The 21,669-nt window shown below is 37.0% G+C and overlaps 1 protein-coding gene across 1 annotated transcript in view; it reads left to right on the top strand.

Moving 5' to 3' along the window:
• TENM3 (teneurin transmembrane protein 3) overlaps positions 1–21,669 on the top strand; it is a 1,525,061-nt gene that overhangs the window by 141,704 nt on the left and 1,361,688 nt on the right. The gene's annotated exons all lie outside the window — the stretch shown is intronic.

Genomic DNA, 21,669 nt, shown 5'->3' with positions numbered 1-21,669 from the left:
TCCGACAGAACATCACCCTCTTCAAAAGATAAAGACGCCCAAAATCTGGTAGGAGAAAAGGAAAAAAGAAAGAACAAAAGGCAAAGCAGCGCGGGACGGGTCCCGCGGGGAGGGAGCGGCAAAAGAGGACTGGTGCTCGCTCGCTGGGTCTCCCCTCTCCAGCTGAGAGGCCAGCGGGACGGAGGGGGAGCCTCTGAGGCTCGGATCTGTACAGAGCAGCCCATGTCTGACAGAACTAAGTTAAACGGGCACAGAGCGTCCCCCCGACACCCAGCCTGAGACGCGGGCCAGCAGCGGCGGGCAGGGCTGGGCTGCACAAGCCGGGCGGAGGACGGGGGCGGCTGCACGGAGGCAGCTCCAGGGGACTGCAAGGGGCTGGGTGCCGTGGCTGTGGGTATACAGGGCAGAACAACCTGGGCCCTCCATAAAACAGCAAGGTTGATGTACTCTCGGGGGAAGGGTGCATACCCCCATCTCTGAAAACCCGCAGAAACTTTTCGAGGGAAGAGAGGTGGGGGCCCAGGCACAGCCGCCATATTCTCCGGTGCTGAGCACCCAGGCGGGGGCAGGGGCGAAACCTGCATCCGTACCGAAGGGCTCAGCAGCCTCAAGGGCCAGACTGAGACGGGCCTACAGCCCGGGCAGATAGGATCCTTCCATCCTGGTCCCTCAGAGAACTTGCTCCACAAAGACAAACAAGGAGCTGGGTCTTGGCTCGGAGCAGGGACAAGGCTGCCCCTAGGTCTTCCCGAGCCCACCCACGGAGCGCCGACCAGGGCGGAGTGCTGACCAGGACGGAGCGCGCAGCCGCACAGAGCAGCGGAGCTACCGGCAGCGCAGGCAGAGGGAGAGCGGCCCCCCCGCCTGTCGGGCAGGAACACAAACCCTGACCGAGGTGCTGGGAGGGGGCACGACCCGCCCTCCTGCCTGGCCAGTCTGCAACATCTGACTGCGGCATCCGGAGGGGCAGTGACCTGCCCGCCCGCAGCAGAGGAGCGCTGCATCTGACCCCGTGTTAGGAGGAGGCGCGATCTGCTTGCTGACAGGTGCTGGGAGCAGCACAGAAGAGGGCGCCAACGGAGGGCCTATGAAAACAAGCTGAGCTTCCAAAACAGGACGAAGACAGAAGGACTTCACATTAAAAGCACACAGACTCCAGGAGAACACCGACAACCCCCCCCCTTTTTTTTTAAATCTGTTTTTACCTGTTCTATTTTCAATTACTCTCTTAATTTTTACTTCTTAATTCATTTCTATTTCTCTTGGGTTTTGATGTCCTGTTATTGATTAGACACAGGCTTCAAATACATCTATTCATCTCCCCACCCCCTTTTTTTTTAAAGGTTTTAAAAGGACGTCTCAACCCGATTAATACTCTGCTTCAACTCGCTCTTCTATTATTCATTATACACTGTTTTCAAACCCTCTTTCTCCCTTCTTTTAAAAATCTTTCTCTCTCTCTCTTACTTTTTTTTTCCTAAGTTCTATTCCTAAATAGGCATTAGATAGATAAAATCCTTAAGATCCAAAATAGACAACTGATACTCCATAAACCACAGTGCCAGAGAGGTATGAGCAAGGTGAAGAAGCAGAGAAACCTTTCCCAATTAAAAGAACAAGAGGAATCCCCTGAACGAAAGATCAATGAAATAGACATCGATAGCCTGCTAGATCAAGATTTCAAAAAAGGAGTGATCAAATTGCTGAAGGAATTAAAAGAGATAGTGTTTAGAGATATAAAATATGTCAAAAATGAAATTGAAGCTATAAAGAAGAGCCAAGTAGAATGGGTAAACTCATTGACAGAGATAAGGAATGATCTAATAGCCGACTAGTTAATGCAGAGGAACGAATTAGTGATCTAGAAGACAGGGCAATAGAAAGCACCCATTCAGAAGAACTACAAGATAAGCAAATAAAAAATAATGATAATAGCATAAGGGACCTATGGAATAATATAAAGCGTCCCAATCTTCGCATAATAGGGGTCCCAGAAGGGGAAGAAGGATCAAAGGGGACTGAAAAGGTTTTTGAAGAAATCATGACTGAAAACTTCCCAAACTTTAAGAAGGAATCAGATATCCAAGTACAGGAAGCTCAGAGGGTCCCAAACAGGAAGAATCCAAATAGACCCAACCAAGACATATCATAATGAAGATGGCCAGAGTCAAGGATAAAGAAATGATTCTAAAGGCAGCAAGAGAAAAGCAAAGAGTGAATTACAAGGGAACCCCCATAAGGCTCTCAGCTGATTTCTCTACACAAACACTACAGGCCAGAAGGGAGTGGCAAGATACATTCAAAGCCCTGAATGAAAAAAAGATGCAGCCTAGGATACTTTATCCAGCAAGGCTATCCTTTAGGATAGAAGGAGAAATAAAGAATTTCACAGACAAAAAAAAGCTGCAGGAGTTTGGCAACACTAAACCCATGCTAAAAGAAATATTGAAAGGGCTATTCTAAATAGAAAAGCAGCAGGATGCTACAGAAATAAGAAACTCACAACTGGAAAGGTGATAACTCATGAATTACAAATAAAGAAAACACGAAATTATAAAAGAAGACATACAAATCACTGAGAGTGGGAGAGGGAGGCAGGGAAATACAGAATTTTTTTTCTTTTTAAAATTTTTTTAACAGTAGGATGGGTTTGAGATCATGTTATTATCAGTTTAATAAAAACAGTTATAGTAATAGGTTAATAGATTTACAAAAAAGGGTAACCACAAGTCAAAAATTTACAAGGGAGTCACAAAAGTTAAATAAAATCCATGATAATACAAAGCAAAATTACCAAACCACAAAAGGAAGAAGAAAGGAACAAAGAGGATATACCAATTCAACTGCAAAGATAAGTTCAAAATGGCAATAAACACACATCTATCATTAATTACTGTAAATGTTAATGGACTAAATGCTCCAGTCAAAAGACATAGGGTGGCAGACTGGATAATAAAGCAAGAACCTTCAATATGCTGCATACAAGAGACCCACTTTAGGGAGAAGGACACATATAGATTGAGAGTGAAAGGATGGAAAAGGATATTCCATGCAAATGGAAAAGCCAAAAAAGCAGGTGTTGCAGTACTGATTTCAGACAAAATAGACTTTAAAACAAAGGCCATAAAGAAAGATAAAGAAGGGACATTTTATAATGATTAAAGGAGTGATACAAGATGAAGACATTACACTCGTTAATATATATGCACCCAAAATAGGAGCACCTAAGTACATACAAGAATTACTAACAGAGATAAAGGGCGATATTGATGGGAATACAATCATAGTTGGAGATTTTAACACTGCATTAACATCATTAGACAGATCTTCCAGACAGAAAATAAACAAGGCAACAGAGAAATTAAATACTACAATAGAAAAACTAGATTTGGTGGATATTTTCAGAGCATTACACCCCCAAAAAATAGAATATACATTCTTTTCAAGTGCACATGGAACATTTTCCAGGATCGATCATGTACTTGGACACAAAAGAAACCTCAACAAATTTAAGAAGATAGAAATTATCTCAAGCATCTTTACTGACCACAATGCCATGAAACTGGAAATCAACAACAGAGAAACAAAGGAGAAAAAAAGAAAAGCATGGAGATTAAACAATATGTTATTGAAAAAACAATGGATCAATGAGGAAATCAAAGCTGAAATTAAAAAATACCTTGAGACAAATGATAATGAAAGCACAACCACTCAAAACCTATGGGACACAGCAAAGGCAGTGCTAAGAGGGAAGTTTATAGCGATCCAGGCCTTCCTCAAAAAAGAAGAACAATCTCAAATAAACAAGTTAACCCACCACCTGAATGAATTAGAAAAAGAAGAACAAAAAGCCCCAAAAAGCAGCAGAAGGAAGGAAATAATAAAGATCAGAGAGGAATTAAATACAATAGAGATTAACAAGACCATAGAAAAAATCAACCAAACCAAAAGCTGGTTTTTTGAAAAAGTAAATAAAATCGACAAACCTCTGGCCAAACTCACAAAGAAGAAAAAAGAGAGAGCACAAATTAGCAAAATAAGAAAGGAAAATGGAGAAATTACAACAAACAAAATAGAAATACAGAATATCATATGAGAATATTATGAAAAACTGTATGGAACCAAACTGGATAACCTAGAGGAGATGGACAAGTTTCTGGAAACATACTGTCCACCAAAACTGAATCAAGAAGAAACTGAACACTTGAACAATCCGATCACTAGAAAGGAAATAGAAATAGCAATTAAAAACCTCCCTACAAATAAAAGTCCAGGACCGGACGGCTTCACCGGGGAATTCTACCAAACATACAAAGAAGAACTCATACCAGTCCTTCTCAAACTCTTCCAGACGATTGAAAAGGAGGGAATACTCCCAAACTCATTCTATGAAGCCACCATCACCCTGATACCAAAACCAGGCAAAGACACTACAAAAAAAGAGAATTATAGGCCAATATCACTGATGAACATAGACGCCAAAATCCTCACCAAAATTTTAGCAAATAGAATCCAACAACACATAAAAAAGATTATACATCATGACCAAGTGGGGTTCATCCCAGGGACACAAGGCTGGTTCAACATACGCAAATCAATCAATGTAATACATCACATCAACAAGAGAAAGGACAAAAACCACATGATCATCTCAATCGATGCAGAAAAAGCATTTGATAAAATTCAACACCCATTTATGATAAAAACTCTCGCCAAAGTGGGTATAGAGGGAACATATCTCAACATAATAAAAGCTATATATGACAAACCTACAGCCAGCATAGTTCTCAACGGTGAAAAACTCAAAAGCTTCCCACTAAAATCTGGGACAAGACAAGGATGCCCACTATCACCACTCCTATTCAACATAGTCCTGGAAGTCCTAGCCACAGCAATCAGGCAAGAGAAAGAAATAAAAGGGATCCAAATTGGAAAAGAAGAGGTAAAAGTGTCATTATATGCTGATGACATGTGACTATATATAGAAAACCCTAAAAGGTCCACACAAAAGCTACTAGAGCTGATTGAAGAATTCAGCAAGGTAGCAGGTTACAAAATTAATGTTCAAAACTCAGTTGCATTTATTTACACTAATGATAAATCAACAGAAAAAGAAAGTAAAGAAACAATCCCCTTTAAAATAGCACCCAAAGTAATAAAATATCTGGGAATAAATCTAACCAAGGAGGCGAAAGAATTATACACAGAAAACTATAAACCATTGATGAAAGAAATTAAAGAAGACTTTAAAAAATGGAAAGATATTCCATGCTCTTGGATTGGAAGAATCAATATTGTTAAAATGGTCACACTGCCCAAGGCAATCTACAGATTTAATGCAATCCCTATCCAATTACCCAGGACATATTTCACAGAACTAGAACAAATCATAATAAAATTTATATGGAACCATCAAAGACCTAGAATTGCTAAAGCATTACTGAAGAGAAAGAAAGAGGCTGGAGGAATAACTCTCCCAGACTTCAGACAATACTATAGAGCTACAGTCATCAAGACAGCATGGTATTGGTACCAAAACAGACATATGGACCAATGAAACAGAATAGAGAGCCCAGAAATGAACCCACAAACCTTTGGTCAACTAATCTTCGACAAAGGAGGCAAGAATATACAATGGAATAAAGACAGTCTCTTCAGCAAATGGTGTTGGGAAAACTGGACAGCAGCATGTAAAACAGTGAAGCTAGAACACACCCTTACACCATATACAAAAATCAACTCAAAATGGATTAAAGACTTAAACATAAGACAAGATATAATAAACTTCCTAGAGGAAAACATAGGCAAAACATTATCTGACATACATTTCAAAAATTTTCTCCTAGAAGAAATAAAAGCAAGAATAAACCAATGAGACCTAATGAAACTTACAAGCTTTGCAGAGCAAAGGAAACCAGAAATAAAACAAGAAGAAAACCTACGGAATGGGAGAAAATTTTTGCAAGTGAAACTGACAAAGGCTTGACCTCCAAAATATATAAGCAGCTCATACGACTCAATAAGAAAAAAATAAACAACCCAATCCAAAAATGGGCAGAAGACCTAAACAAGCAACTCTCCAAGGAAGACATACAAATGATCAAAAAGCACATGAAAAAATGTTCAATATCACTAATTATCAGAGACATGCAAATCAAAACTACAATGAGGTATCACCTCACACCAGTCAGAATGACCGTCATTCAAAAATCCACAAATGACAAATGCTGGAGAGGCTGTGGAGAAAGGGGAACCCTCCTACACTGCTGGTGGGAATGCAGTTTGGTGCAGCCACTGTGGAAAACAGTGTGGAGATTCCTCAAAAGACTAGGAATAGACTTACCATATGACCCAGGAATCCCACTCCTGGGCTTGTATCCAGAAGGAAATCTACTTCAGGATGACACCTGCACTCCAATGTTCATAGCAGCACTATTTACAATAGCCAAAACATGGAAACAGCCTAAATGTCCATCAACAGGTGACTGGATAAAGAAGTGGTGGTATATTTATACAATGGAATACTACTCAGCCATAAAAACCGACAACATAATGCCATTTGCAGCAACATGGATGCTTCTAAAGAATGTCATTCTAAGTGAAGTAAGCCAGAAAGAGAAAGAAAAATACCATATGAGATCGCTCATATGTGGAATCTAAAAAACAAAAACAAAAACAAACAAAAACAAAGCATAAATACAGGACAGAAATAGACTCATGGACAGAGAATACAGACTTGTGGTTACCAGGGGGTAGAGGGTGGGAAGGGATAGACTGGGATTTCAAAATTGTAGAATAGATAAACAAGATTACACTGTATAGCACAGGGAAATATACACAAAATGTTATGATAAATCACAGAGAAAAAAATGTGACAATGAGTGTGTATATGTCCATGAATGACTGAAAAATTGTGCTGAACACTGGAATTTGACACAACATTGTAAAATGATTATAAATCAATAAAAAATGTTAAAAACAAAAACAAAAACAAAAACAAAATAAAATTAGCCCAAGGGGAAAAAAAAATATCAGGCAGGATAGTTTCATTATTAATATAAAACATGGTGCTTTGGCACTAGAGAAGAATTCCACCTCAGGTGTATAATGGCCCTAGCTATGGGTAAACCTCAGAATTCAGTGAAGCCTGATTTGTGGTGATTGGTGATGACATATGACTTCTAGCGAAACAGTAAAGTGGGGTGGCATACAGAGCGATGTAACTTCATTATTTCATAATCATTTCTTTTACGCATATAAAGATTCACTTTACATGGCAAATCCATGGGAGAATAAATATTAAATAAATCTGTGTGACATCATTTTATTTCCGTCTTAAAGTCAGACCTGTCAAGGTTTGTTTTGTGTTCCTGATTCCCTCCAATTCCTTAGTTTTTTCCTGGCAGAGGCACTTAAATGGAATTTGAAGTATTAAAATTATAGAATCGTCCTTCTCCACAAGACCTCAGAGTTAATCTAACCAAAGGGAACAAGTCTCTCATCCAGCATAACACAGGCTGGAAGTTCTAAGACTGTTTTTAACTTCATATTAATTACCATCAAAAACTTCTTGTTCTAGTGAAATATCTCAACTGTTCAACTTCAAAGATTTCTAAAAGTTTAGTTTTTTTGTAATGGTGTTTTAATGCTTTTGGAGCTCCAGCCAATTACTAAAATAAGATTGACTATATGAAACTAAATGAGGAGGGTGAGGTGGATTTTGAGTTGACCGACTTCTTGGTAAGCTCAGCTGCTGGAAACAGGGATTTATCGATGGCACAGCTGAGTCCTTTGTGTGTTGCATCTGCCTGTAGCACACCGAATCCATGAAGCCAGGACTTGTGGTGTGCGTGGGGGGCGCTCACCTGGCTTCCCTCAGGTCATGATGACAGCAATGAAGTATCTGTGACTGATAGTGTCCTTATGACTTGGGGGAACTTGAGGACAGCAGATCGTAAAACTAGGGCTCAGGACAGAGTGGAGTAGGCCTTATTCAATTCTTGCCGATCACATACAGCAACACAGTAATTAATACCTTTATTTCTGGAAAAAGGATTCTGAGCAATTCATATCAAGCATAGTTGTAGTTAATTTACTGGAGTTTTAGGGGCAAAAATGCATTAATAATTTTTTGCTCTTTTTTTTTTTTTTGAATGAAAAAGGACACCAAATGTCAGACAGGTGATCTGTTCAAGACCACATGGCCAAAGCTTAAACTAAAATTCAGAAATTTTTACTCAAGAGTCCAAAGTACTTTCTTTTCATCCTAGCAATTTGCCTTTCCTGAGGAAGTTCAAAATTCGTTGTCGCCATGATTATCATGACAAAAGCCACTTACAAGCGGCAGTTCCTTATTAGACTTACTGGAGATTAACAGTATTCTAAAACAAATACTGGCTTGTGTTTACAGTCACTCTGGTTAACTTTTCCATTCAATAAATGTTCATTGAAAGGTCTTGTGGACCAGGCACTATTCTAAGAGCCGGTGTACAGTCAAGGACCGGGCAAACACAGACCTGCCCTCATCCTGTCAGGTATGGGTTGAAGAGAGAGTGGTTAGAAGCATGAGTCGAAAACCAGGATACATCCTTTTCAATAGATGGCGCAGAAGTAAGCTATTCAGTGCCATTTAGATGTGTGGAAAAAAATATTTACTTTTACCATGATCCATTGTCTTTACTGTAATAGTTGTTAATATCAAGAGAACATCTAAAATGTTGGTTTTATGGAAAAATTACTGAAAGTTCTAAGAGAATAAAATGTTAGATAAAAAATTAGCAAGCGCCAACATTTTCAGTTATCATGTAACTATAATTGATCTCCTTTTCTATATATTATACATATGACTACATCTCTCTACTTGGGGAGATGAAACTTAGTTTGATTCTGGAATGTCTTAGGTACTGTTACCACTTTGCCTACTTTAGCAGACTTATATATATTTTTAATCATATCCCATGGGGTTAGCAAGCTCTGCTAAGTGGGAGAGCTCTACAGCAAATTATATTGCATCCCATTTATTTTTTTTGATGGTTAATCGAATAACTCAGAATGATATAGTTTAAGGAAAAAAAAGACTTATCACCATGATATGCTTAGATGTCTGTTTCACAAATCATTGTAATACATATGATTAAGAAGAACCCTCTCATTAACAATTAACATAGCATTCATCTGTTGTTATAGTCTGGTGGTCTTTCCTAATCAAGGTGACTCTTAGATACGTAGAAGGTTACTGCTTTTAAGCCCAATATTATAAAATGCTCTATAATAGAATATTTTTCTTCTTTAAACAAAGGTAATATGTAAGTTCTGTTGTTAAGTAAAAATACTTGAAAACAGAATGTTACTATGAGTTATTACTATGGCAGATTTGTCTTTTGTGAGTTTCATCAGATTCTATGCTGAAATACTCCATTTCTGAAACATTTTTAACCCTACATACCCTTATATTAAGAACAAAACAAAAGAAAATAAAACGAAGTTAAAAAAGCTAAATAGTTTAAAACAATTTTTAGTATAGATTAAGCACATTGACCAGCTAAAATATTTAGGCTAGATCCAAATGTAAACAGTGCATTAACTCAAATTCTTAATATATGCCATCTCACACACACCCTTTCAGATTCACAAACCCTTTCCACAGCTGTAGCTCCATGAAGTCAAAGTTCTAGAAAGCTGTAGAAATGGCTAATTTTTTTTTATTGAAGTAGACTTACACTATTATATTAATTTCAGGTGTACAACATAATGATTTGATATTTTTATAGCTTGTATTCTTTATAAAGTTACTGTAAAATGTTGACTGTATTATCTGTGCTGTATATGGTACTCTGTGACTTATTTATTTTATGCCTAATAATTTGTCCCTTCACCTGTCTTGGCCCTCTGCCCACTCCTTTCCCACGCATTTGTTCTCTGTATCTGTGAGTCTATTTCTGCTTTGTTATGTTTGTTCATTTTAGTTTTGTAGATTCCACATATAAGTGAAAACATACAGTATTTATCTTTCTCCATCTGATGTGTTTCACCAAGTATAGTACCCTCCAGGTCCATTTATTTTGTTGCAAATAGCAAAATTTTATTCTTTTTTATGGCTGAGTAGTGACTTACTTCTATATTAGAGTTCTGTCTTAATAGTCTGAAACCATAAACCGAGTCACTGGCAGTCACACAAAAGCCTTGTTTACCTAATATTTCTACATTAATACACTTATTGTATGCCCAGCCCCTCCCTACAAACAGTAAAATGATGTGAAAATGAAGTAGTTACTTAGATAATGCATTCTCTTTTTCTATCTCCAGATTATCTTTGACCATCCTATAGAGATAGAAAATTTAGAACACTGAAGGGGGAATAGTTCTTTAAAAACTTTTGAAAAAGTACATTTATTTATTTTTATGTTATTTTTATTTTTTATTGAGGTGTAGTCAGCTTACAATGTTAGTTTCAGGTGTATAGCAAGGCAATTCGGTTATACATATACATACACACACACACATATATATATACACACACACACACACACACACACACACACATACATACATACATATGCACACTTCCGTTTATTTTCCATTATGGCTCATTACAAGAAACTGAAAAAGTACATTTGCATGGACTTATATAAATATGGATGCATGTAGTTATTTCAAGTGAAATCAACTATTTACTGAAATGTACTTTATTATATAGCAGACATCCAAAAATAGCCAATAATTAAACAGCCAGGAATTTTTGGTTGAACCTCCAAATTTATTATTTCACTGGGATTTACCACACATAATAAATTATTCAAGACAATTTCTCTGTTATTACTTATCCATTTCAAGGATTTAAGGAAGGGAATGAATGAGACACAGTGACTTGTCTGCGAAAAACATCTCAAACTCGCATTGCATTTCAGAGCATTTGCTGCTGAAGCCGTGGCCTTCTGGGCCTAGATATTAAATACCCCTAGTACTTTGTGTTTTAGCACCTGAAGATAACTTGCAATAAATTTAAAGTGTAGAACAATGAGGTTTGGTGTAGAAGTAATAACATTCTTTACTAGGAAGCCTGCCTATTGTCTGTAAATACCTTTGGCTCACACACATTCCATCCACCATTTCAAAAAACACTGAATGAGAATCTGACCGAACATCAGTGTTTATTTTTCCCTGTGCTAAATTTCACACTCCTGCTCATGGAGGTTCAGCTGCTGGGAGTTTCAAAGGAATATGAGATTTTTTATTGTCTTGTGTTGGAGAATGGCGGCCACAGGATTTCATGATGTTACCTGTGGACCTCTCATCACACGAAAGGTCCACAGGTTTTCCCTTGTGGCCACAGTGCGTCTTCTGATGTGGATGGCTTTGCTTTTCCTTTAGTTTTAATAAAGCTAGAGCCAAATCTAAGGGTATGTTAGGCATATTGGCCTGGTAACTCCTCTAAGTGTTTTAGGTGTCCTAATAGAACAAATCTTCTCCTATGCAAATTGTACATTGCATTTGGTAAATAAATACTTTTCCACATCAAGTCTGTAACAGTCTAATGCTCTATACTGGTGGAAAATGTCGATTTGCCATTGGTATGAGTGTGTTTTTAATTTTCCTGCCTTGCCAACGATTTGCTTTCTGAGGAGTAACTATTTTTTTTTCCTTAACTTTTATTCACTTATGTTGCTTTAATTCTTCACAGAAGACTTCTTATTTTATGAACCTTCACATTTTGACCCGTAAATCATCAATTTTACACAAGCTTTAATTTGAGAAAAAAGATAACAAAGAGCTAAAAACTGACTTTCTGAACCAAAATTACTCTCTTAACATATATTTTTAAAGAGGAAGATTACTGTGACAGGTTGATTGCAATTTGAAACATCATCTTCGGCGAATTACAAGTATTTTAAGGTCCATAATTTCCATAATCATTTTTTCTGCCTATAAAAATGCTTTAAATTTAATTTAAAATAACATCTGTATTAATTTTTATCATTTAGAATGAAAGTTGATTGTTTCTAGAGCTTGTAATTCTCTGAAGTGTTGCATATCAAACTGTGCTCTCTACAGAATTTAAATCATAAAATAAAATGTGCATGTTTTCCCCTGGAGGAATTCTATCTGAATCAAGCCCATCTTTAATTCTTGTCAGAATGCACCATTAATAATTTATTAATGTTTATTGTAGCTTATACCTTACAGCTTAATACACCTTAAGCTGTTTTAAATATGTATAAATTATAATTTGAATGTTATTTCATATAGCTTCTTCAGTGCTTGATTCATCTGTTACAAATTTGAATGATCTCATTGTACTGGCCATTATGGGTTACTACTCGCAGGAACAGGGTTTAAACAGGAAAAACTGAAGTCAAACTGGTAAGTGCAGAATTGGGGAGGGATGTGCCTTTCTACAATTCATTGTCTGCTCATTTGCTTTAATAAAAATATTCCATCTTTGAAATCTTTGGGGGCTGTTAGAATGAGTATTTAGGGATACATTTCTGAGTGATTATAGTTTCACATCCATGGATTGAATAAAGTTTAATACATTCATTGCAGTCAGTATTGACAATAGCTTTTGCAAGAAAAGAATCTTTGGGTCAAAGTTCATTTCAAAAGGTTATAGTGTTGTCAGTTTTACAAAATTGGGAAATGGAAATGTGTATTAAATGCATGACATTTTGTCAATTCCTGAAATGGCAAATAGTTAGCTATAGAATGAATACACATAACACCGTTTCCTTCTTTTCATGTGACACTCCAAGGCATCAGAACATCATCCAGACAGGAGAACACGAAGGTTAAGAAATTATTTTTGCAATCTATTTCTACATTATGGATCATACTGCTCTGCTCAATATACTTCAAACTCGAAGGATGTGTCGTACAGAAAATAGTATAGAATGAGTATATGTGTGTGTGTTTATTGCATCAGTCTACATATTTTCCGTACTATTTTCTGCATATACACTCATGCACTTACACACACAATATTCTGAATTCCTTTGAATGCTTACTGCAAGTTACTTACATAATTAGGACCATCTGCTCTCTTGTTACCAACTTCTTTGAATTGTGGAGTCCTGTGATGTGATTGCAAATCATTAAGCAGCCTGTTAGAAGAATAAGTATTCACGATACTTCTAAAAAATCCTCAGAAATCTTGCCAGGGTGGAATGTAAGACCTTGAAGAAGTAATGGATCACTGAATTTTAATTTCAAAAACTCCTTTGATTGGTGAATGTTGTCCAACTTTTTACTTATAAGTAATACTTCTCTTTTGAAAGTGAAGTTCAGAGGAAGCTTAAAATATAGCTTCTTGTGTGCTAAGAAGTACATATTTAAAGAATAATGATATCACGGTAGCATAGTCAAAACATCCAATAATGAAATCACCTCTATTGCTCTTGGTAAGGCAAACCACCACTTCTCAGCTGACAAGATCTTAGAATTAAATATTGAACTGCAAACTAAATTTATTCCTTGATTGTTGCCTGCCAAAATAGTCATTCTTAAAAATTTAGTTGGTATAAAAAATAGCTGATTTCTGAATTTGTTTCTCTTTAAAATGTGTAAGTTTGAAAGATACTTGCAGGGCTATTTTTTAAACAGTTCAAGAAGCAATAGAAATTTCAACTTTGGTTTAACTTATATTTTAGTTTGTTTTTTTTTTTAACTTTTTCCAGGTCTAAATCCTCTTGGTATATATTTGCATGCAACTTAAGTGTCCCATATTAAAATGTGTTCATTTTCTCATAGGTATATGTGTGTGTGTATATATAAATATATTTTTATGTGTTTTCTTGCCTTCATATTTCTAATTGTATACACAAATTTAAGAAGTGTTTAAAAATTATTTCTTCATTCGAATGGCTTCTACTGATCTCAGGTATACTCTGATAACTCTGCTTGCCAATTTGCTCTTACCTCTTCCTTCTATAAGGTGATCTAAGAGGTGATCATAAGTACTAGTCATTTCCATTTTTAATAGTTATGAATTATGACTCTCTAAGGTAAAAATAAAGATGCAGATACATGTGCAATGAGAACCATTCTTTGTGCTGGAGGTGTTGAAACGGCACGCAGGGACAGTTTGCTGTACCCACAGACCACACTCAGACCCCTGCCAGCCATCCTGCGAATGCCAGACACTAGACTCAGGTAGGGCTACTCCAAAGTGTAGATGAAGCTACATTGTTTCATCACATCTTTTGAGCTACAGTGATTCCATAGTGTAATTTTAATAGGGGAAACAAGAGTTAATCTGTTTTATAAATATATGTGTGTGTGTGTGTGTGTGTGTGTGTGTGTGTGTGTATATGTATCTCCTATCTAATAATTGTCTTTTGTTCAAAAATAATAGGAGTGAAATGCTGATGTAACTTTCATACCAGAACGAGGGCCTGGCTGGCCCGGTTTCCACCATAACCATTCTTCAGTTTCCTCCTTTGTCAGTGCCTTCGATCTGTCTTTTAAGGCAATACTGAGACTGCTATGGTCTTTTCCCAACTTGGCATTGAGCTATCCATTGGAGGTGATTTTCTTTTAACTTCCGTTTACTAAGTCTTAACATTTTCTATCATTTTAAAATTCTTGATTACTATAATCCTGAGCAGAAATTAGGACATATTAATGCACCACTAATAACAATAACACTAACCTGAGGAATAGTACTCATTCAAAGCAAATAAAAGACACATGAAGTTCTCATTTTTTTGTTGTTGTTGTTTTTTGTTTCCTCTAAATGCTTGGAAAATCATGACATTGATATGATGACATTAAAGCAACTTACAAAATTAATGTCTGATTGAAAGTATATTGGTGACCAAGAAAGTAAAGTAGAAGAAACAGCATCTCAGTGAAACCTGGCTTCAGCCGAGGCTTTCTAGGGTTAACTGTGCAAGTTCACTTGTTTCTCCTGAGTCTTTGCATCTCCCTGTGTAGTGCTTCTCTCAGTAGGAGTTACAGCCTCTAGGAAGAAAGAGAGATGTGCTTCTTAAAAACAGATGAAAAAGAGATTGATGAATTTGGAGGAAATATATGCTATGTAAAGTGTACACCACAGTTTTCTTTCAACTTTGAAACTTTAAAAGAAATGCACAGATACTTCTCCGTCGTCCTTTCCGTCTCTTTGAATGTGCACAGTGGGTGCTATTCAATAGCAGCTGAATTTTTTCAGAGCTTCACCTACAGAACAGCTATTGAACTTTACCAAAAAAGGCTCTTGAAAAGTCACAATTAAATTCTGTGGATAAATACTTAACATTTCCTCTGAAATTTGATTTGATTAGATACTGGTAAAAAAAAACTTCCACTGTGATTTGGACTTCTCTTTTATTACTTTGCAGTCATTTTTGGAAGGCAGTACTTAGGGGTGAAATCCATGGTCTGTTTATGAATCTACAAGTGTTGTAAGAAATGATTAACAATTGAACCAAATACACTTAAGAGTTCATTCAGTTTACAGAGATCCACTTTACAATTTTGCTTTTGAACTTTAAATAAAGATGCTGAATTGATAAAAGTAACAAAGAGATATACAGTGCAAATTATTAGAGATTAATTTTGTTGAGATGGGGACAAAGAAACACTTTCAAAATAGGATTTCCAGCTAGATACACTTAGTCAATGTAATGTAGTTACATCACATTTATTATAAAAAAAGACTGCTGCATATTTTTAACAGTAAAAAAGGTAAAATTGTGGCTATAGTTTCATAAAGGTAGGAACAAGGATTTGGCGAACAGATTTCTGAATGGGGAGGTGAAGGAATTAATCTTACATTTGGGAAGAAATTTGTTGGCCATGTTGTAAAAATGGAGCCTCTTTAACCACTGCTCTGTCTTGTTGAAAAATAACTTTTATCTATTAATTCTTTTTTTTTTTGGTATATAGCTATATATTTTTATTGAAGTATAGTCAGTTTACAATGTTATGTCAATTTCTGGTGTACAGCATAATGCTTCAGTCATACATGGACATGCATATATTTGTTTTAGTATTCTTTTTCATCATAAGTTACTGCAAGATATTGAATATAGTTCCCTGTGCTATACAGTATGAACTTGTTGTTTATCTATTTTATATCTATTAGTTAGTATCTGCAAATCTCAAACTCCCAATTTATCCCTTCCCACCTGCTTCCCTCTCTGGTAACCATAAGTTTATTTTCTCTATCTGAGTCTCTTTCTGTTTTTTAAATAAGTTTTTTTTTTTTTTTAGATTCCACATGTAAATAATATCATATGGTATTTATCTTTCTCTTTCTGGCTTTCTTCACTCAGAATGACAATCTTCAGGTCCATCCATGTTGCTGCAAATGGAATTATTTTAGTCTTTTTTATGGCTGAGTAGTATTCCATTGTATAAATATACCACAACTTCTTTATCCAGTCATCTGTTGATGGACATTTAGGTTGTTTCCATGTGTTGGCTATTGTAAATACTGCTGCTATGACATTGAGGTTCATGTATCTTTTTGAATTAAGGTTCTCTCTGGATATATGTCCAGGAGTGGGATTGCTAGATCATATGGTAAGTCTATTTTTAGACTTACTGCAGATCATTCAGACTCTGCAAATTTAGACTTGTTTATTTAAGCTTATTTAGACTTACTGCAAATCAAAACTACAATGAGGTATCACCTCATACCAGTCAGAATGGCCATAATTAAAAAGTCCACAAATGATAACTGCTGGAGAGGGTGTGGAGAAAAGGGAATACTCCTACACTGTTGGTGGGAATGTAGTTTGGTGCAGCCGAAATAATTTCAGGGCTTGGGGCCCCAGCTACTGATTCATTTCTTCTTTATGTAAAAAGATGTTAGTTGTCACACGTAACCTACTTTTAAATAGTATGTTGCTTTTTTGATATTTAATATTTGAAAAATACCATGTCTTTCCAATCATAGATTCCTTTTCACACTTTGAAGAATTTACTCTATTTCTATTTACCTGAAGAATGTATCTTATGCTATACATGTAGAGGTAGTTTATAGATAAAGAGGGTCAGTGCAGAGGAAGGATGCCTTGGTGTGAACGCCCACTTTCCAGGTGCTGTCTGTATATAGGTCATTTAGTGTCTGTTCCCAGTGCTTCATCTGTAAAATGGAGAAAATTGTGATTACCTTACAGAATTATTGTGAGGATTAAATGTCTTCATACACATACATATTTTGAAAAGTGTTTGTTATTGACTAAGCTCTCAATTAAAGGATGCATTTTCATTATTTGTGGAAAATATAAAAGTAGTAATTGTATTGATGGTATTAGCAGCAGTACTTTGGGAAACAATCGGACATAATAGAAACTGTCTGCTATTCAGCTAATAAATGGACTGCTTGATTTTTAAAAGAAATAAGACAAAGGCTCCCTTATACCTAATGTGTTATTAATGACTTTCTTGAAATAATTTTGACCTTTTCTCCCTGAAAATAAGATTATACGGTACCAAAAAATACCACATAAGATGTTATTTTTATGACAATTAACTGTCAACAAAATCAAAAGACAGCTTAGGTACCAGATTCAGCTCTGAGGTTTCATTTATAGGAATGAACTTTAAATGGGAATGCGCCGCACAGGAGGCCCATCCTATGGAAACCCTGTGATAGGGAGGTAATGAAAGTCCTCTCTGTGGAGCTGAGTCTATAACATCCACATTTGCAAACAGATACCTTAGAGGGAAGACCAAGGAAAGGTAGTTTTATTTTGAGCTTTGACGACACTTAATGAGAACTTGGTGATATTTTATATCAGATCTAATAGCGTTTAATTGATTAACTTTCCTCTTCAACATGAGCAGTGTCTTAAGTGGTTGGGGACCTCTGAGCAACACCTCAAACTTTGCTTGGGCTTCTGTTGCCTCAAAACCACGTTTGTAAGATTTCCAATAACAAAAGGGTACCTTCACATAAGAAATTATCTTTTTAAGCCAGTGGTTTAAATGATTTATTACTAAAACATGACTCTCTGAAATTACAAATTCTATATCATACCTTCCTTTTGGGGGGGGGGTAATTTATTACACATGTGTTCGTGAAATCTGTGAGAACGTCCTCTGGTTGTCTCCCTGGGCTGTTTACCAAAGCGTCTTAGTGAGTAACACTGCAGTCATCTACAGTTAGGGACCCCTTCAGAGCTGTGGCTCTACCCTGGTATAATTTGAAGTGCTACGTCTGGAAATAGTTTTCACAACCATATGCCTTTTTAAGTGATTCAGTATCTCCACAGTACACTCAATCATCAATTTATTCCCTATCCACACTTAATCTAGGCCACGTTTGGATTTATTTTTGGAGTAAACCTAACATTTTTACCTGCTTTTTCTTTTCTTCCCAAATCTAATTAAATACACAAAGAATATTAACTTCAGTTGATGAAGTGACTGTGCATTATTGCCTAATGAAGTCTAACACAATGCAGCCAGTGTTCTGAGGATTCACATTAACATTGTCATTAAAGCCAAGCTCTAAGGCAAGGGAATCTGTCCTCTTTCACTGAGAAGTAATTGAACGAGAGCCTGGAAAAAAGGGAGTTCACAGACAAATGGGTACAGTATTTACCCGAATAAAAATGGGGTCCTGTTCAGCCTTACTTCATCGACTACCTCTAGCAATTTCTTTAGCGTTATTGCGCTGAATTGCTCATCTCTGTGGGTGTGTTTTATAGATTTTATGGTTAAATAAGCACATAGTCATTACTGAGGTATATAGAGTTGTAAATTGGTTCATTTCATACTTAGGAATAACTTGAGAACTGATTGTTAACAGAAATATTACTTCTCATCAGTCACTCTGAGAGTGTGATGGATGTAAAGTGTATCTGAGGGAGGAGAAGACCTGCCATCTTTCCGTCTTCATCAGACCACTGTAAGTGCAGTGTACTTTGCAGCACCATGCTCTGTATATAGTGTGATTATTTCTTGCTTGAACTCTTCAACAGTTGCTTTTTTTGTTTTCAATCCACCTTTCCATCTGGCTATAGACCAACATGGCTACAAAAAGTGTTATACATCAGCCTCATATTAAGAGTTTATAATTTCACTGTATTTACAATAATGTAGGTGGACTAAGGAAATGGGCTGCCCTTACTAAATACTCCCTTGCTGTCCTCTAGACTCTGGGGTTTTTCGTGATACTATGACCGACGCATCCAGTGAATGATGACTGCTGTCCGGGAGCCACGCTTCTGTGGTGGGCTGGATGATGCTCCTCCCCAGGTGCCACTGTCACAGTGTTAGGGCGATTGGCTTACCACTAAGTAAGGTCTCACAAGCTGCGCCGTCAGGTATGGATTTGGGGATGTTATCTAGAATGTTTACTGTATCCTTTGCTTAAATTATGTCGTCTTACAAAATCAGAAAAATTCCATATCAGAATACGAAACATATACAATGCAATTATTATTCCAAGATATAAAAAATCTAACAAATTAGAAGAAAACTACATTATATATATTTCATGTTTACTAAACTGTATCACATACATTTCAGGTGGCTAAATTATTAATATATCACTGTACCACTGACAAAACATTTCATGGATTCCCTAAAGCTGGAGGAGGAGGAGGAGAAGTCTGTCTGTTGTTTTGGTAGAGGAACTAAAACATCTGTGGAAATTAAGTTCTTTTGACAGTGATGATCAGACAGTGTATTTCAACTACGTCTTCTTTTAGATTTGGCAACTTCCTACTTATTTTCCAAGAGTATCTGAAGATATTATTCCCCTATCACTGAGAAAATCACAATATATCAGTATATTTCATTCACAAGCTCTATGTAAATCCAGTGACATGGTGCCAAATATGGAAATAAGCTATAATAAACTGGGCAGAAAGTGCCATTTTGCAGCACAGTTTTATCAAAGCATACGCATCACACCCTCATGTAGCCTTTAAGCAGCTCTCGAAGCTGGTGAGGAGCGCCATCATTGTGCCTTAGAAAATAGAGCTGAGGTTCGGAAGGCTGATGCCTCCCACGCAGTGCTGGGCTCCTCCCAGAGCCGAGATTCCAGCCCAGCACCATTCTGACACACTATTACTACCCAAGGGGTGGGACACGTTGCGTAGTTTCTGGATGTTCATCAAATGCAGGCCCGTGTTCATAAAAACGGACTCATAACTCCATTAATATGCAGGAAACTGAGGAAAGTAATCAAAACTAGAATGAATAAAATATGCCAGTCTTTCTCAGTCACAGATTTCCCTTAACTAAAATTCAAATTATGCTGAGAGCGTAACACTTCTGATCATCTACCCCCCTACGCCTTTCTATGTCTCAATAAGCGTGCCTTTTTGTTTCAGTGGATGAGTTGCAAGCTATTCTAAGTTCTGAATTAAGAACTTAGAATATTTAGAAACCTTCAACTGTAGAGTCACATAGGCAAGCATTGAACATTCAGATGAAGTTCTTTCACACACAAAAAAGGAGGACATTTATGCGTACCATTGAACACTAAATAGATTTGTAAGAATAGTATTTATATTGAGGGCTTGATCCAGAAAAATGTCCTTTGAAAAAGGCATGACAAATGGAAAGTGGTTGTACAGTGTTGAGTATTGCCAATAAAAAGGTTGGAGAAAATGGCATATATTTGCTTAATTTATTGTTCTTTTTTAATTTACTATTTTATATATATATGTGTGTGTGTGTGTGTGTGTGTATATATATATATATATATATATATATATATATATATATATATATATTTAGAGGAGTTTCCAATAACTCACTCAATCTTTGACCCTCAACCCTATTTTTCTATTTTAATGAAAGATTTAATTTTATTTTTAATTTCCTGCTCATGTGGGTTTCATGCTTCAGTTATTCTCTTAGGAACCCTAGATGCTTTGACTACTACATAAATTGTTACCTGCTCATTGTGGGGTCGGGTCAGAAGCCAGACATTTTTCTCTTTTTCTGTTGACACAGTGGGCCAGTGCACAGTGGTTGTTTTTATAATCAGAACCAGGAAGGAAAAAATAAGATGCTAAACATATAAGAGCATCAGTGGCAAATTAAAGAAAGAAGGGAAGAAGGGAGGCAGGGAGGAAGGATAGATGAACAGTAGGAAGCACAATAGATAAGAGCATCAGTGGGGAGTGATGGTGTGGTGCTGTTAAAAAGTCATCAGGGTCCCTGACAAGTCCTTTTACCCTCGTGCCCCTGTTTGCATTTGCCACAGTGGTTACTTCTTATTTGCCCTGAAGGAGGCTCTGGGCCTTCAGCCTTGTCGTGGCTTCACAGCCCAGGATTATACGTCTGTAGATCTTCAAGGAAGGAAGATGAGAAGGAGGGAGCAAGGCAAAGGGTGTCTGAGCATGCAGATTGCACACGTTTTATTGCGCCCATCCTCAGCAGAGGTCTGATTGTTACCAGTGGCGAAAAGAAAAGATGAAAATTTCAGTAGAGGACCGCCTTTTGTTAGAGAGACTTCTCATACCTCCTTAGCTTGGCACATTTTCAGGACCTGCCTGTATAGGACATTCCAGCAGAGACTTCATCCCTGGGGGAATGTCAACCTCCTGGTCCAAGTAAATGCTTTCAGAGCCTGGGAAGAATTTCCCAGTTTGGGGTCTTCAGTTCATGCAAGCCCTGGCCAACTCCCTACCAGGATGGGACAGGTACAGTAGTGCATTCAGGACACTGATGAAGGTCATTGTAGCTTTATTTTTATCTAGAATTGGG

Source organism: Vicugna pacos, chromosome 26 (genome assembly GCF_048564905.1).
Source record: "Vicugna pacos chromosome 26, VicPac4, whole genome shotgun sequence".
In the NCBI taxonomy this organism is placed as follows: domain Eukaryota; kingdom Metazoa; phylum Chordata; class Mammalia; order Artiodactyla; family Camelidae; genus Vicugna; species Vicugna pacos.
Note: the sequence above shows the minus strand (reverse complement) of the source record. Positions and strands in the feature narration are given on the sequence as shown.